Source organism: Falco rusticolus, chromosome 2 (genome assembly GCF_015220075.1).
Source record: "Falco rusticolus isolate bFalRus1 chromosome 2, bFalRus1.pri, whole genome shotgun sequence".
NCBI lineage: Eukaryota > Metazoa > Chordata > Aves > Falconiformes > Falconidae > Falco > Falco rusticolus.
The window spans coordinates 28,586,023-28,602,089 of record NC_051188.1 but is presented as its reverse complement, the minus strand read 5'-3'; the positions used below and the strand labels follow the sequence as shown (position 1 = coordinate 28,602,089).

Below are 16,067 nucleotides of genomic sequence, written 5' to 3'. Positions count from 1 at the left end.
CTGCTGGGATCAGGATGGATGCCCTGTAAGGGTGGCATGTGCAGAGCTGTGCTGGGGACTACCTTTGCTCAGTCCTTCACGCTGAGTCAGGTTTGAATATAGGTTGTGCCAAATTATTGGAAATGAAATCACCTATGTACATCTCCTTCAAACACGGGAAAATCCTGCTGTATTTGCTGTACTCCAGCTTCAATTCATAAAGCATGTTACATTACACTTTTAAACAGAAGGGAATTACATTCCACACAAGGTTTGTTATCTGGCCCCAGCTTGATGTTCAGTTTATTAAACAGCCCTCCTAGAAGAAAATGTCAGGAACCCTGATCTAAAGTCTTTCAGCATAACTACTTGAGCATCAGTCCAGATGCTGAAGGAAGCGCTGTCAGCTGCCTTTGCTGGGGCTGTGCCTCAGGGGACCTGTAGCTTTTCAAACTTGTCCTAACACTAGTGACTCAGCCAGGTTAATGCATACTCTTTTTTCCACTTGTGCCTAATTCCTCCCAACCTACTGATTTACTATGGGTTATTTTGGGTTCAGGAAGCAGGATTTTTCAGGGCATTTGAAATTTTCCTAACAGATAAGAAGGGCTCGCTTAATCATCATTTGTCATCATCATCTGTAGGCTATTACTACTACACACTACTCCTTAAAACCATGGCAAACTTGGTGGATTTAGTAAAATTTCTCTGTGTGCAGAAACTAATTAGCAGATCAAAAAAAGAATTGTGCTTCTGAGCAATGAGGATGCCACAAGGCCTCAGTTTCAACATGTAATCCGCAACCCAGTGTGAGATGCATAGACCCTACATAGTGCTTGGGAGAGCTGATCAAACCTGGAAAGGGATCCACAATAGCCTAACACTAAGGAGGTAGCAGATTAAAGTTGATAAACACTAGCAAAGGGATACATGATAACGAAAGGCCAGTGACAAGGATTCTTCTCTGAATTACTTTTTATTGACAAAAACAGGGGAATGATCTTGGACCCAGGGCTCTTTCATCCAGTGCCAGACCCACTTCTCCCTCGCATGTTTTCTTTCTGCATTTTGGTATTTGTTTCACATTTTACACCGCTCCTGGGGGAATGGAGGGAAGTGCAGCTCCGTGAGTGGACATGGGTGATCCTCTGCTCAGGAGAGGCAGGATGAGCTATGCCAGTGCAGGATGATGCTGGGTTCTGCTCTGTGGCTGTCTGCAGACGTGCACTGACCAACAGCTTCCTCAGCGCCAAGCTGCATGTCCAAATCCCATGTGACTGAGGGGTACCAGGCCCATACCTTAGCAGCTGGGGGACAGGCAAGCTCCAAAACTACTTGCAGGTCAGTGATAACAGTGGTGCCCAGCAGTCCTAGGCTCTCTTGTAGGTATGAAACCAAATACTCTTTTGCTGGGCCACTTCCACCTGTAGCTAAAGATCTGGATTTCACATCAGCCTCTGCATTGCCTCAGCCCAGCTGTTGCCCAGGTAACATCACCTCAGCAATAATACCTGCCCTTAAACCCCTCAAGCCCTCCCTCAGTCTGAGGTCTGAAAGCCACTTGTTGGCCTTTTTCCCTCCCAGAAAAAATCAGTGAAAAACTGCTGCCAGTAGTGGGAAAAGCAACACCAGCACAACACCAGCTGAACTCCCAGAGGTGTCTGCCATTGGCAGTCCTACTGCACTGAACCTGCTAGCATGAAATATCTGCACTCTGAGAACACTCATTAGATGAGGTTGTCAAGGAGCCTAGCCAAGACAATTCCTGCTTTCTGCCCCTTGCCTGAGCTTAGACACAAAGTGCTCCACATGTGGTCTTATAAGTGCCAAACAGAGGGGAACAATCACTTTCCTGGTCCTGTCTGGCTACAGTCTTTCCAAGGCAGCCCGGGAAATGGTTGACCTTCTTTGCAACAAAGGGTTGCCCACCAGGTCCTTTTAAGCAGACCTGTTTCACAGACAGCTCCCAGACCATCCTGCTTCCATCCCAGAGGCAAGACTTCCTCTTAGTGAACTTTATGAGGTTTCTCTTGACTTGTTTCTCCAGCCTGTCTGGGTTCCTCTGAATAGTGGCCCTGCCCCTAACTGTATTGACTCCTTCCCCAGTTTAGTGTCATCTGCAGACTTGCTGAGAACGCACTCCGTCCCATCATCCAGATTGTTGATGAAGACATGAAGAAACAGTACTGGGACCAGTGCTGATCCTTTAGAGACCCCGATAGTTACTGAGTGAGAGCTGGCCTTTGCACCACTGACCACAACACCTCAAAACTGAGCAGCTCCTGTAGACATGGATTTTTTTGTGTCTGGAAAGTTTTATTGCCCAGAACTGAGGCAGCTGTGGCACACTTCAAAGGGTGCAGAAGGTGCATAGCTGAGCCAACCTCCTCTCAAGTGTCACACTACACTGCCAGGCCACATATATTTTTTTCATGAAGCTGGAAGGGACAAGTTCTTAGCTGGTATCAATCAGAATAGCTTGCTGGAGTGATGCTGAAGAGGTACAGATAACCCTGGATCTTCCACTCCTCCCAGCAGAGGGTTTACCCCAGTAAATTCCATTACCTTAGACTGATCTGGGCAGGAGAAGTACCAGTGAGCTTCATATTTTAAAATGTCTACTATTTTTTGTAGGGAAGAAAAAAATAAGCAAACTGTTTTAAAGATGACTCTCACTGTAGAGTCACATTCTCCATTTCTCTGCCTTTTGTTTTGTTTCCAGTGTTTGGTATCTCCATTAACACATTAGGTGCAGGTCTGACAGACAGCTGCTATTCTTGGTCCTGTCGACACATTTCACTGTAGTAAAATGACAGTCACAGCTGTGAATCATTACAAGAAAACAGCCTAAATATAAAATAAAAGCTGGGTCAAAAAAAGCCACAAGAGTTAAAAAGGGACTGAGATTAATAGCATGGCTGGGAACAGGCCTAGGCTTGGTGAAGCAAATGAGAGAGGCTGTTGTTGTTTTCCCCATCTTCCAAATAAGTATAGAGTAAGGCTTCCCGAGAAAAGGTTTCCCCTTCAAGGGGTGAGTCCATCAGTCCTCACCAAGTGCCTTCGAACACCCGCAGACTCAGTTCTTGGATGTGCCCATGCACAGCATAAAACCAGACTGAATTATGGCAGAAATATAACAAAGTGACTATGTGCACCCACAATTTTGATTTCTTTTTTTCTGGGAAGTTAGTCATGCTTTACAGTAGATAGCATTCATTAATATGTTAAGAAATGATTCTTACACCTCTTAATAAATGACTAATTTTGTAGAGTCCAACAGTTTCTGAATCACTTACCAGAAGAACTTGCAACCAGCTTTAACACTTTCCATCTGTTTCGGTAAAACTTCTTTAAAAAGCCATACTGTTCATGTCTGCAACATTGTTTATAAATGGTATTATAGTCATGTCTAAAATAAAGGCCAAAAAAAATTTACAGCCTAGTGGTGGCAAGTGGTTTAATTTGCAGGCCTCAGCATCATGGGTCCTTGACTTCTATATCTGTCCCTGCTAATGACTCATTCAAAAGCACCATCTAAGAAGTCATTTCATTTTCTCTGTCCCCAAGCCCCCAACATCAGTGATCTGAGGATCCATTACAAGGTGTGTGCATAATGTCTTGAATAAATAAAGCCTCAAATTTGAGGCTGTGGGCAAAATTCCGGTTCTTTCTCAGGGCACTGCAGAAATGCACTACCATTTCACATGGTAGACCTACTAGTCTTACATTCTTCAGCTGTAACTCAAAACTGAATAGAAAAGCAGTTCTCCCATTCACCACATGCTACATTATTTTTTTATACTGTGAACTGATTGCTTTGGCCATGGATGGCACAGTAGAAAACTGGATGTAGACTTGCAGAGGAGCTGCCCTTCTGTTCTGCTTCTTCTGTCTTCATAAGACCTTTGGAAAAGTTGTAGATTCTCCATAGTGCCTTTTGCCAGTGTCAGAGCTGAATATACGGCAGTGGAGAAGAAACAAGGGTGAAGAATCTCCAAGTAAAGCTGAAGACAAGCACTGTAGCCAATAGGGCTTGGAGAATCCATGTAGACCACTCAGCCTGCTCCCCACCATCACCACAGCAGCACAGAAGTCCCTCTCTTCCCCAGCAAATGCTGGCCTAAACCATTCCCCAAAACCTTCCAGCCAAATGTGCAACAGTTCAGATGTGGAAACACGCTGCCCCATGCAAACTCCTTATTAAAAAAAGGGGGAGCTAGGTAAAGGTGCAGCACCTGCAAGAGACTAGCTAGATCTGGTTCTTACTGAGTTGTGTGTCGCACCCCTGGGGCATGCTCGGTCAGCCTCCATCCCCAGGGATGAGCTGAAGGAAGGGTGCACCAAATGGGCAATGCTGTTGCTCAGCAGGCTGAAAGTTGAGGCTGTACTTCTTTCAGTACCCTGCTCCTGCGCTGGATTAGCAGCACGTCTTCCAAGCGGACAAGGTCACATCTTTCTCCCACAGTTCAGCTCTGCCAAAATTCTGATAAGGAGACATGCAAAGCACCGTAGCTTTGCGGTGCCCTGAACTCTGAGGATCCTGTTTAGAGCCAGCCTTGAATCCGGGGGTGGCCATGAATGTACAGCAACATGTGACCCAGCATTTGTGGGAGCACGAGCCTCCTTGCCTGTGTAGCCTCTTCCAACACAAAGTTCCCCTTCTGCTGACCAGGAGCAACAGAGGAGAGAGAACACCACAGGATCAGACCCTGCTGCTCAACAGTGTGTTCTTCATTTTAAATAGAATCTCACTGTGGGAAATCAGTACCAAACAGCAAAAAAATCAAAGACTTATGCTTTGTAAGAAACATGAATAGCCCGCTTTATGTAACTTTCTTCAGTAGTGTGGGAACTGCTGTCTTCCCCATTCTCTACCGTGTATCTTCTCTTTGCAGCAGAAGAGTATAAAGTAGCCAAGTAGCTAATACTTCTTCCATTGTTCTAGAATAGAAAACATCTTCTAGAGCAGGATTGACAACTCATTAACTAGCGCAACCACCTATATCCTAGCACCTTTGTGAAGTTTCGCCTCCTGCTCAACCTTCCTGAAGTCACTCAGGCTTGGTGCAAGTAAAGTGACATTGCAGACACAAGGGAAGAAAGATGGAGGGATTGTCCCCACCCAGACCCTGTTGAAAGTGTGGACCCATGTGGAACCTGCTTTGCAGATTAAGCTGCTCTTGTCTGCCTACTTTGGGCAGAGGGGGTAGCCTAGAGATCTCCAGAGGTCCATTCCACATTCAAAGACTCTGTGATTCTGTGATCTGGAAAAGCCTGCTAAACACTGGGAAACCAGGTAGAAGTGGAAAATTTTCCTCCATGCTGGTTTTGTGACTCTATCCGTTAGTTTTCTTTTGTTTTTATTAAAAATAAACCAAAGTGAAACATTTGGTTTCGGGTTGAGCTCAATGTTCTTTTCAACAAGAAAATGAAATATTTCAGGTTTTCATTTTGGCAAGAAAACCTCCATAATATTGGTTTTGGCTTTAGCTGCGTTCTGCCACTGAACTGCAAAATCAATTATTTGCATAGCCCTAAGTGTAAGGTAAATCTCTTCAATCTCCATAAAGAAACTTAACAACCAAATCTTTTCAATGAAAGGATACATTTACTGGCAGAGATATATATTAAAACTGTGTTCTAGCAGTTGAGTCCTCAAATTCTGCAAAGCCCATGAAAACCAGTACTGGAGGGCAAAAGAGCTCATGTGCTTTAATCTCGTAATAGAAACTACAAATATAACCTCTGGAACTAAGTATCACCCTTTGAATGTTTTCTTCTCAAGCCTGCGTCTGCTGCTAAGAGAGAAGGAAATAGAAATGTTTGGTAGCAAACGGCATCCCTGCCACAAGTGTTTCTTACTTGTTTGTATTTAAATGGTTTACAGTGTAACTTAATGAAGCTATTATCTCTTAACCATAGCAGAAATAGCTGTCCTGAAGAGTTAGGTTCTTTGCAAAAGCAAAAGAGGTTTTTAGAATAGGCTGAGGAAAAATATGAACAATCTTATGGGCACTTTAATGAAAAAAAAATCCTTCAGTTCTTTGACATTTTTTACCAGTTCTGCAGTTCTGTAAGTCATTTAAGAGCCTTTTTTTTTTCTTTCCATTTTGTGTTCTTAAAAGGCAAAATACAAAGCATGGGAAACTGAAGTGGCAGCTAGAACGGTGTCATTGGGATCACGGAGATGCAATGGGAGAGCTGGACAGACTGCTGGTGTCATGGACTGTCTTTAAGAAGGCCAGAAACAGGAGGTGAGGAGTGGGAGGCTTCAACTCTGGGCAAAGGTGTTGCTTGAAAGTATGAAGCTTTGCTATGAAATGAGTGAAAAACCACCGACCAATTGATTATTGGTCAGGGTCATCTCAACCAGGTCCCTGGGAAGATTATGGAGCAAATTCTCCTGGAAGCCATGTCCAGGTACATGAAGGAGAGGAAGATGGCTGAGAACAGCTGGCATAGACTTACCAAGGGCCAATCATGCCTGAAAAGCCTGGTTGTGTTCTTTGGTGAGATGACTGTCTGAGAAAACAAGAGAAGACCATTAGCTAGGCTTTAGCAAGGCTTTAGACATAGTCTCCCATAGCACTGTTGTGGTCAAATTGGGGATGTCTGGACTAGGTGGATGGACTACAAGGCTGGTGAAAAAGTCTGGCTGGGATGCCTCACCAAAAGAATAAAGGCCAATGACTTGAACTGGTGACCAGTTATGAGTGCCATTCCTTAGGATTTGATAAAGGAGCTGATACTGTTTAATATCTTTATTAATGGCATGGGTAATGAGACAGAATGAACCCACGACAAGTATGTCAACGATACCAAACCAGGGGAAGGAAATAGAAAGTAGAGGCTACTATTCTGTGACATCTCAGCAAGCTGATGAAACAAGCTGTCAGAAACCTCATAAAGTTCAACAAAAGTGAGCACACAGGGGGAATAACCCCAAGCACCACTACAGGCTGTGGAAAAACTGTCTGGAAAGCAGCTCTGCAGACAACAGTCTGGGGGTCCAGGTGGCCAACAAGCTTGAGTCAAGAAGATCAACAAGCTCCTGAGCTGCATCAGCAAATACCAGTGATTTTCCTCTCCATTTGGCACTTATGAGACCATTCCAGTCCAGTTTGGGTGGTTGGTCATTCACTGGAACAGGTTGTGCAAAGAGGCTGGGGAAATCTGCATGCTTAGATATAATCATATCTTGAGTGGACAGGACCTTCCAGTCTCTGATCTACCTTTGAAGTTGGTTTTCCTTTGAGAACAGATCTGTATGAGGTGACTGCAATGGTCTGTATCATCCTGGGTTTTTTTCTATTAATTTCTACTTAGTTTGTCAGTCAGGTATTACTGTTTGAGGTCCCAGTTATGGTATTGTTTAGAGTGGCTGGTAGTTTTTGAGGGGGAAGTGCTCATGGGTATAGAAGGCAAGCAACGGATGCAGCCTGTCTTCATTGTCTACATTTATTCTTGCCCAGAAAAGCACCAACTGCCTAAGCCCGCCCTTGAGCTTCCTTACAAAGTGAGCAAAGTGGAGAACTGCTTTCCATCACAGATGGTGAAAGACATCCTGAACCAGCTTGAGGAGGTTCAAATCATCATTTCCCACTGCCTGGGAAAGAGGTCTGTTCACCAGGCTATCTGCTACTCTTGGTGTAGGCACTGAGAGTAAAACCAAGAGGTCTCTAGGAAACTGAGGCATTTCCAGCCCACTTGATTTGTTGGATCAGTCCTTTAGTGCCTTCTGAATGACACATATCTGAAGTTCTCAGATGAGTAGCAAATGAAGCATATTTTAGCACAGTACTGCAAAAATGTCAGTGACACTTGATAAGCTCATCTGTCAAGCATAAAGAAAAATCAGCAATAGCTGTTGAGAACAAAATGCTCTTTTACATCTACAAAAACCCAAATGCCTTTGCTGTATCTCATCAAAGTTAATTTTCCTTGGTTTTAAAGTGTTAAAAAAATTTAAGACTTTAGCTCACAAAGAAATTATTAATTTTCTTTTTAATAACCAGTTATGGCATTAGTCATCTCTTCTGATTCACAATGAAAGCTATGGGGAACAGTGGGATGTATTTACCAGGAGACGTGTTGAATTTTGTCTGACATGTAGACTTTTTAAAGTATTATTACTTGAAGTTTTGTGTGTGAAGGAAGAAAGGCACAAAGGCTTCGGAACTGGAAATGGCTGAATATAGAGAAACAAATGATGGGTTGGAAAAAAATTCTTCAGAAAGTCCTGGCTCGTCTTACATCAAAGGTCTCCGTTTTTTTTCTGGACACTTGTACCTCCTTTGAAACTTCCAGGAATGCCAGCTTTGGCCCTCCTTCTCCTAGAGGGAGCTTCCCAGGGGATATGTTGCAGCTGTGGCTTACTGGGATATGGTCCTTATTTTCCTACGCTTTCTCTGCCAGCTGCCACAGATTGCTCAGCGTTCACCTTCCTGGCTGTGCAGAAGCCCAGTCCTGCAGCATTTGTTTTGAGCTTGCCTTATTCAAATACCTCCCAGCCAGGTACATAGCTACTGGGAATCAGACTTAAAGACTATATGAAGGCATACATTTCCCCCTTCTTTCAGGAGTGCCATAACCACTAGGTTCAGTACCTCCATCAGGATATTTAATGAGAGCTAGGGTGCTGGTTCTCTCACAGGAGACCTGGGTCATGCTGTGACAAGAATCTGTAGCAGATCTATGCTTATGGATTTCTGATTTCTTGCTGATGGGTTGGAGGCAGTTTCTAAACCTCGAGTTTATCCCAGACATCACCAATTTTTACACATTATGCATAAGGTGGTGGGTACCATTATCACCCCTTTAACTTTAGACATATCTCTGAAGTTAAACTGGCCTTTTCCACGTATGTGCACATTCTAGGAGGGTTTGAAGAGGAATTAAAAATTCCTTCTAACTGTATACAGTAAGGAAAAGCAGCTAAATAAAAATTAGTCACAATACTTAATTGTCTGAGGGAAAAGTAACCTGATGGAAAAGTAAGTTCTGAAAGCACAGGCTGTGCTGCAGTGGGTTGGGAAACAAGACACAAACCTGAAAACAGAGGCTGACTTTCCTGCCTCTCCTCAGCTTCCTCACAAGTCAAAGGAGTCAGAATAATTGCTTGAGCCATGGTGAGAAGGTGACTCAAACACAAGCCTTTGCTCTCACCTTCCCGCCTCCTTCAAGCAGTCACTTCTTTCTTCAGAGCAGTGGGGTGATGTGTCCCATCACTTCCGTGTGTTGCCATGCTTCTATCAATGTTTTAAAGGTGAGGGTTTTTTTTATTGTTTGCTTTAAAGGAGAGTGGCACTCACTGAGTTTAGGTAATCTAAACCCTACAGGTCAGAGCTCAAATTAAGAAAGAGGCTGGACTGGATTACAGCTAATAAGTAAATCCCTGAATGAGGCAAGTTAGCAAATCATCTTTAAAACTTTATACAGCCATATAATGCCTCAAGCATTCAAGGTTTACACCTTCAGTTTTACTCTTGCACTGTGACACCTACATGTACCCACCTTCTTCTTTTTCTTTTTTTTTTTTTTTAAGTCATTATTTCTTCTGCTCCCTTATCTGTGTTAGGGTTTTTTAAAGATTATCTTGCATTTTTATCAGCCTGCAGGAATTTTAGCTGGTCAGTTAAAAAATCCGTACCTGAAATTTCGGAATAGCTCAAAAGTGTGCAAAGAAGTTTAATGCTTATGAAAGTGAAAGAGCAACAGCACGGGCCTGACTCATACCCTGTAGGAGTATGTGCTAGCATAAACCTCCCCACATATATCTGCTGGTTCATCTCAGCCCTTTTAACAAACTGCAGTCTGCATTAACTCATTACAATGCAGTAATAGCAAGCTTTGGTAAGAGACTCTTTCCTTTCCTGGGTGAAAACAGCTTCTTCAGCAGCTACTGAACTGAATTTCTGAATTTTACTGTCAGCAGTTTATATTATTGTATATAATTAGAGTGCTTGAGCCAAAACATTGCAGATTTTCTGTTAAAAAATACCATATGTGTTAGTAAATGTGCAACTCACCAACCCCTTGCTAGGTTTGGGGTGGATGTTTTATTTGTGTGTGGTATGTTCCCTGCCTCCCTAGCCTCTGTTTTGCCCCACGGATACAGCCCAACCTGTGGCAGAAGCTCAATTTTGAAAATCTAATCAAAAGGATCATTTCTGCCCAAGCACAACACAAATAGAGGAAATACACCCATATAAAAAGTGTTCTGTCATGCCTTTGCTTTGAATGGTGCTGCAGAAATGTACAGGTAGCTGGTACTCCATTGCCATCTCTACCCATGCAGGGGGTAATGGGTGCCAGGGGCAGGCCAGGAGGTCAGTCATGCCATTTGGCTGGGACCTATATCGTAATTCTTTCTGGCACTGACCAGCAAGGAATACTTATTGTGAATACCACTGTGCTGCTCTGGTCTGTGGCCAAGAGAGAAAAACAGGAGGAAGACCAGAAATCCTGTGCTTTGCTTTGAAAGTTTCTCAGTAGTTGTGTTTCCTCTCCAACAGGCCCCTAAAGGAGATGAGATGAGCATATGTTTATGTTTCCCAGTTATTTTCTGAAATGGTCTTCACTGAAGTGTTCATTCTGGCTTTGTTAGTGAATTTTTATTTCGCTATTCAATGTGTTCAAAGTCCTTTTCCCTCCACCCACTTCCTGTTGTGTTTTTCTGTTTTTTTCTTTTGTGCTGTGAACACAAGTTATTGTAATTATTCAACTAGGAGGATTCAAAAGTTTTGTCTCTCCACTTGACTTCCTAGGTCCCTGTAGAACTGGTCTCACTTGTGGAAATCCACAGTTTTGGAGAAAATAGGTGTAACGAAGGATGCTTCTTTAGGGCAGTTTGGGGTTCAGGAAGAACAAGGGTTCAGATCACCAGCAGAAATGAGGTACCTAAATTATTTTAGCAGTCTTGGCTGGTCAGGGTATGGTATGTGGATCTGCAATATGTGGTACCACAGCATATAATGGGAGGCAAAGTGTCAGAATCTTAGCTAAAGTCACATTCTGGGATACTGCTGAATTTGTAAACCATTCATGCCCTTACACAAAAAAAAAAAACCCAAACCAAAAAAACCCAAACCCAAAACATGCTGAGGGACGGAGATGTACTTAGCTGAACTGTGAACAGTTTACTCCAGCATTACCTTGATTTTCTCATACTGATAACATCTGCAAGATGAGGGTGTTGGAAATGAGAGCAAATCATTTTGAAAAAAAAAAAAAATGCATTCATCAATTTGCAAGTGATATAACTTCTTCTGGTATTTTCCCTTCAAATTAAAAACACTTGTCAGGCAGATTTCCAGCATAGCATGTGGTGAATTTGTAGCAAAATTATGATGAACATAAAGAAAACACTGTCAGGTTTGATTGAGATCTATATTTGGGATTTGGAAAAAAAAAAAAAAAAAGGACACCAAAACCAATAGAAAGATTTATGCCTGTTGTTTTTTTTTAACTTTAACGAAAATGGTTAAAGAAAACAAGAACGCAAACACTCCTGGTGGGATGACCATGAGTCACACTGCAGCTCTGTGTTGGTGCAGAGGTTCTCCAGCCACGGAACTGAGCTTCTCCTGGGACACAGACCACTGCAAAGTCTACGTGACCCAGCACAGGTTCAGCAGTTATGGCTTCATCTGGCCATCCCACCCCCCCAAAAAAAGTCTATAGGCACCTGTCTAAAAAATAAGGCTTAACAAACCAGCTTGGCTGGCAGCCATCTCACCCTCTGGGAGAAATGAGGGAGAAGGGAGGGGGAGCTTTTACAGTGAAATTTAAGTGTAAGCTTTGAGTGCAGTCTTACTGCCGTGAGACTGCTGTGCAGGTGGCACTACCCATCCGTGACCCCAGCACAAGTCCCCAGAAAGCAGTATTATCTGCTGAGGAGACCCATGGGTGAGAACTGGCCAGGGTTTGGAGAGACAAAATGTTTTGTTTTTTTCATCAGAAAATACAAGTACATTAAACCTGACACTTCCAGTGAAATAACATCAGTGAAAGGCAGAGGAGAAACTTGTGAGGAGAATGACCCTCTTGTGGTTGGAGACCTCACTCAGGGGGGTGAAGTCTCCTAGTTTTCTCTGTAAAAATAGTGAGTGATCGTTTGGGTTGTGTAAGTGGGTCAAGCTATAATATTCAAGTCCATTTTTAACGAGCTGGGCCCTTGCAGTCAATAACTCCACAGCCATCCTGTAATCAAGCATGGTTATTTTAAAAGCCGACAGCTCCAGTGGGGCAGAGGCAGGCATCAATTCAGCCACTGTACCTTTGCCGTTCCCTGCTGAGCATCCCGAGGCGGGCCAGAGATGCGCTAATTAAAAGAAAATACAGCAGCCTCCAAAAACAGGATGCTACAAAAAAGGCATTAAAGAATCCACTGCATAACCATAAGTGAGTAATTTAAAAGACAAATTCAGAGTCCTGGGGTGGAGACAGCCAAATGTTCCTTTTCCTGTCATCAAATGTTATTTACTCTAATGTGCAAACAATGAACAGAAGCTTTTTTTCCCTCCCTGTGTTAATTACTGTTTAAAAGATTTTCCAGTGCTGCTGATCAAGTCCACACACAGAGTTAAAACACAGCCCACCACACTGTGGCATTTGTTCTTCTTAATACCTGAAGTACCGCTTCACTGAAGTCTGCAAACTAGACTTCTTGTTATTTGTCAAGGAAAGGGTTTTGTCTTCTTTGCACGCACTATCAACCTGATCGTGTAAAGATTACATGCACTGGTCAACTCACCACCCTGAAACTGATTTCAGAAGAGCTTAGCAATAGCAATGTTTCATGCAAGTTGTTAATTATAGTCAGGACAGGCTGGGAAATTCTTCACAATAATCGTGAATATTAAGTGCTTGAAAAATAGCTGCTCAGGATACTCTCCTGCAATTAGCACCAATGTATGTGAATGAGAATCATGTATGCCAACAGCCACCCTATTACTCGACAAATCAAGACATTAAAAACCAGCTCAGTAGGATGCGATTTTGCTTGTCTGGCTCATACTTGAGATATTATGCTGAACAGACCAGAAATAATAATAACTAAGAATATGATCTGTTGTGTTACCACTCTGAAGGTCACTTGAAGGCGGTTATTTCATGCAACATTGCCAATAGAGTGTGTTTATATTCTGTTGCAGACTCAACAATATCAAGGCTATCATGTTTTGGATGGTGTTTTAATGGCAGCAAAGAGGTTTTTATTTTATAGCAGAAGCACCTTAAAAGTGTGACAAAAACTTGGTGACCTCTGATTCTCTTCTTGAACATGTTGCACCTTTTAAGGTTACAGGTTGATCTCTTTGAAGCCAACAGCAAAACTCTGACTTTCCAAGAAGACCTCTTTCCACTTTTTTAGGATACTCTGGGGTACCCTGGGTGTTTGTACTACATTGTACTTCTTTGAAATATGAATTATTTTGTTAAATATCCAGTCTTACACCTGATTCTGTGCATTAAGCTTCAGAAAAAAAAAAAAAAAAAAAGAAAAAAAAAAGTAGTGCCTGTCTGAGGTTGGAGTTGTTATGATAATAACAATGAAATAATGTGAAACTAGGATGATGACTGGTATTTTTTATACTCTGCAGTTCTGAAGAATTTATTTGACTGCAGTTCAGAACATCGAGAAACTGGTCTCCTGATTGTCCTACCTAGAATTTACAGCACATCATTTAACCATATACCAGTTCCTACAACTTGGCTCCAAGCTTGCTGTAACTTTTCTGTAAGTTTGCTCAACTTATGCAGCGCTCAAAACTGTCACTGCCACAGTACTAAATTGCCATAGCAGCTTTCTTGGTCTGGCTGCAGACACATTGCTTTAGAGGCAGAAAAGGTAATGGGTGGGAAGGTAGAGAATGGGCCCAACCAGAGCAGACAACAGCTGTGGTGAGCGTATAGGGAAGGTTGAGGCTGACCAGGGTAACTGAGAGTGCTGCACAAGCCCTCCTGAGGCAAATAAGATGAACGTTCCCAACAAAGAAAGGTAGATGCTAAAGACAAAAAGATAATCCATTAGGGTTGGATGAGAGCTTCCTATGGAAAAATCCAAGGGGGAATTTAGTCTACCTGCCAAGGGTACCAAATTTTGTCACTGGCGTGGAAAGGGGCCAATGCACTTATCTATTATGACCACCTGAAGAATCGGTGGAGAGAAGCAGGTACCTCTGGAGATTTGCAATGGAGATTGGCTCTGCCCTTGTGCTGAGCTAGAGAATGATCTAGTCTGCCACCCTGGGTGTCTGCCTGTTCCACAGAAGCTAGAGGGACATAATACCAGATCTTGGGTGCATCCATTTTCTGGGGACTACCTCTGATGCTTCAACCTGCTATGCATGGTGGCCTTGTGATCTAGAGGACTCTTCCTACCAGGAGATAGCTCCATCTATGAACGGTGGGTTTTCTTGAAAGGCGGTCTGGATCTCAGGCTAACTTTTCTTCCCAACTGTAATGAACTAAATGCTGCTAACAGAAAGGTCACAGGGAGAGAAATTTAATCCTAACCTGATGGGTTTTTATATTGCCTGTGTGGATACTACTTGTCAGGCACGAAGGGATGGACCTAGCTATTATTTCAGAGGAAGGGTGATACAGTTTCAGTGCTGGAAACTGTTTAGTGTTTGCTGCTCTGGCAATAATAAAGAAATAACCAGTTATGGGTAAAATATAGTATAGAGACAAAAAAGAGAGGAAGCATTAATTCTTGGGGGCTCATCCTAATGTATGTAATTGTCTTCAGCCTTACTAGATGCCCCTTAACATTTGGAGTGAATATAATGCCAAGTAAGCATTCTCCCTTTATCTCCTAGGGTTGGGTGCTTCACACTTGTGCCATCCAGGAGGCTCCACTGCATCAGGACTGATAGGCTAAGGAAGATTTCCCCTCTGTCCCCATCTCCATGTAAAATGTAAAGCTGTTTGTTAATGATGTGCTGGCTTGAACATAGATACTCAGACAAATTTGCCTAAAGCTTTGACTGTGAGCAGAGCAGTTGTTTCCTTTCCCTGAAGTCTCTGTGAGGCCAAGAACATGTGCCAGCTCTCTGTGTGAGGGCAGATCTCATGCCTCTACTCACCCGCGTGTCAGGCACCTAGGAACTGTGCTTACCCTCATGACATCAACCACAGTCAGTGCAAGTTCAAAGACTTCACGAAGCATGCTATCGCACGGCTCTCGCTCCCAGCCAGCATACTCCCATGGCACGGCAAAGCTCTTTACCTCAGTGCAAATCAAAGAGAAAGCAGATGGCCGGGGGTGGCGGAAGTGTTCATCTCCGGAGATAGTGAACGAAGGAGGGGAGTGAGAAGCAACGGGGCGGGAGGTGTTCAGGTCCAATCTCTTTCTCGATGCGCAAAGCAGGAGAGATGGTGCAGTGCTGAAAACATGTTGCTTCTGCAGCTCCAGGCGGTTTGTAGCCCAGGGGAAAGGCAGGGATGCCAAAGCAGGGGGAGGTGGCAGCACGCTTGTACTATGTCTCCTCTAACATTGGCTAGAGAGGCTCTTGCAACAGGCTGAGACTCGATAGATGCGCAGGCAAGCCTCCATTTCTGGTTCCAGAGGTACTGTGAACTCCTACGTGAGCCCCAGAAGTATCCAGGGGAGAACTGTTGCCTTTGGACTTGCAGCAGGCCTCCACGCTCTTTGTACCGGGCCAAAAAATACACTGATTTGTCCCTTCTGGCCAAGGACACAACTGCAGCACAGGGTCATTTGGCTGTCTCAGCCTGAATCGCAACCCTGCATGGTATAGATGGAAAGGGCCCAAACCAGGTCCTTCAGGCTGAAACAGGTTTCCTTGTGTAAAACCAGCTTGGTGGCTATTCTAGCTGTATGTGTCATGTTTTGTATTTAGTAACAAAACAGTCTGTATAAGCGACAGAAAGAGGAATCCTGTAGGTTAGAAGTAGCGAAAGCATGAAAATCCTCTTCAAAAAAAGAAAAAAAAAAAGAAAAAGTGAAGTTGTTTTCCAATGTCTGTTAAGTGTCCTTGTCCAGGAAAGTACAATGCACAAAGAGAAGGGAAATTCCTGCTTGATGAATTAGAGATGAAACCACACTAGAGATGTGGAGTATC

The 16,067-nt window shown here is 43.3% G+C and overlaps 1 long non-coding RNA gene across 1 annotated transcript; it reads left to right on the top strand.

Annotated features, from left to right (window-relative positions):
* Positions 1-947: 947 nt before the first annotated feature.
* Positions 948-13,460, top strand: LOC119143459. Its single transcript, XR_005102714.1, has 2 exons — positions 948-11,809; positions 11,848-13,460. It is a non-coding gene; the product is annotated as an uncharacterized LOC119143459 (long non-coding RNA).
* Positions 13,461-16,067: the final 2,607 nt, after the last annotated feature.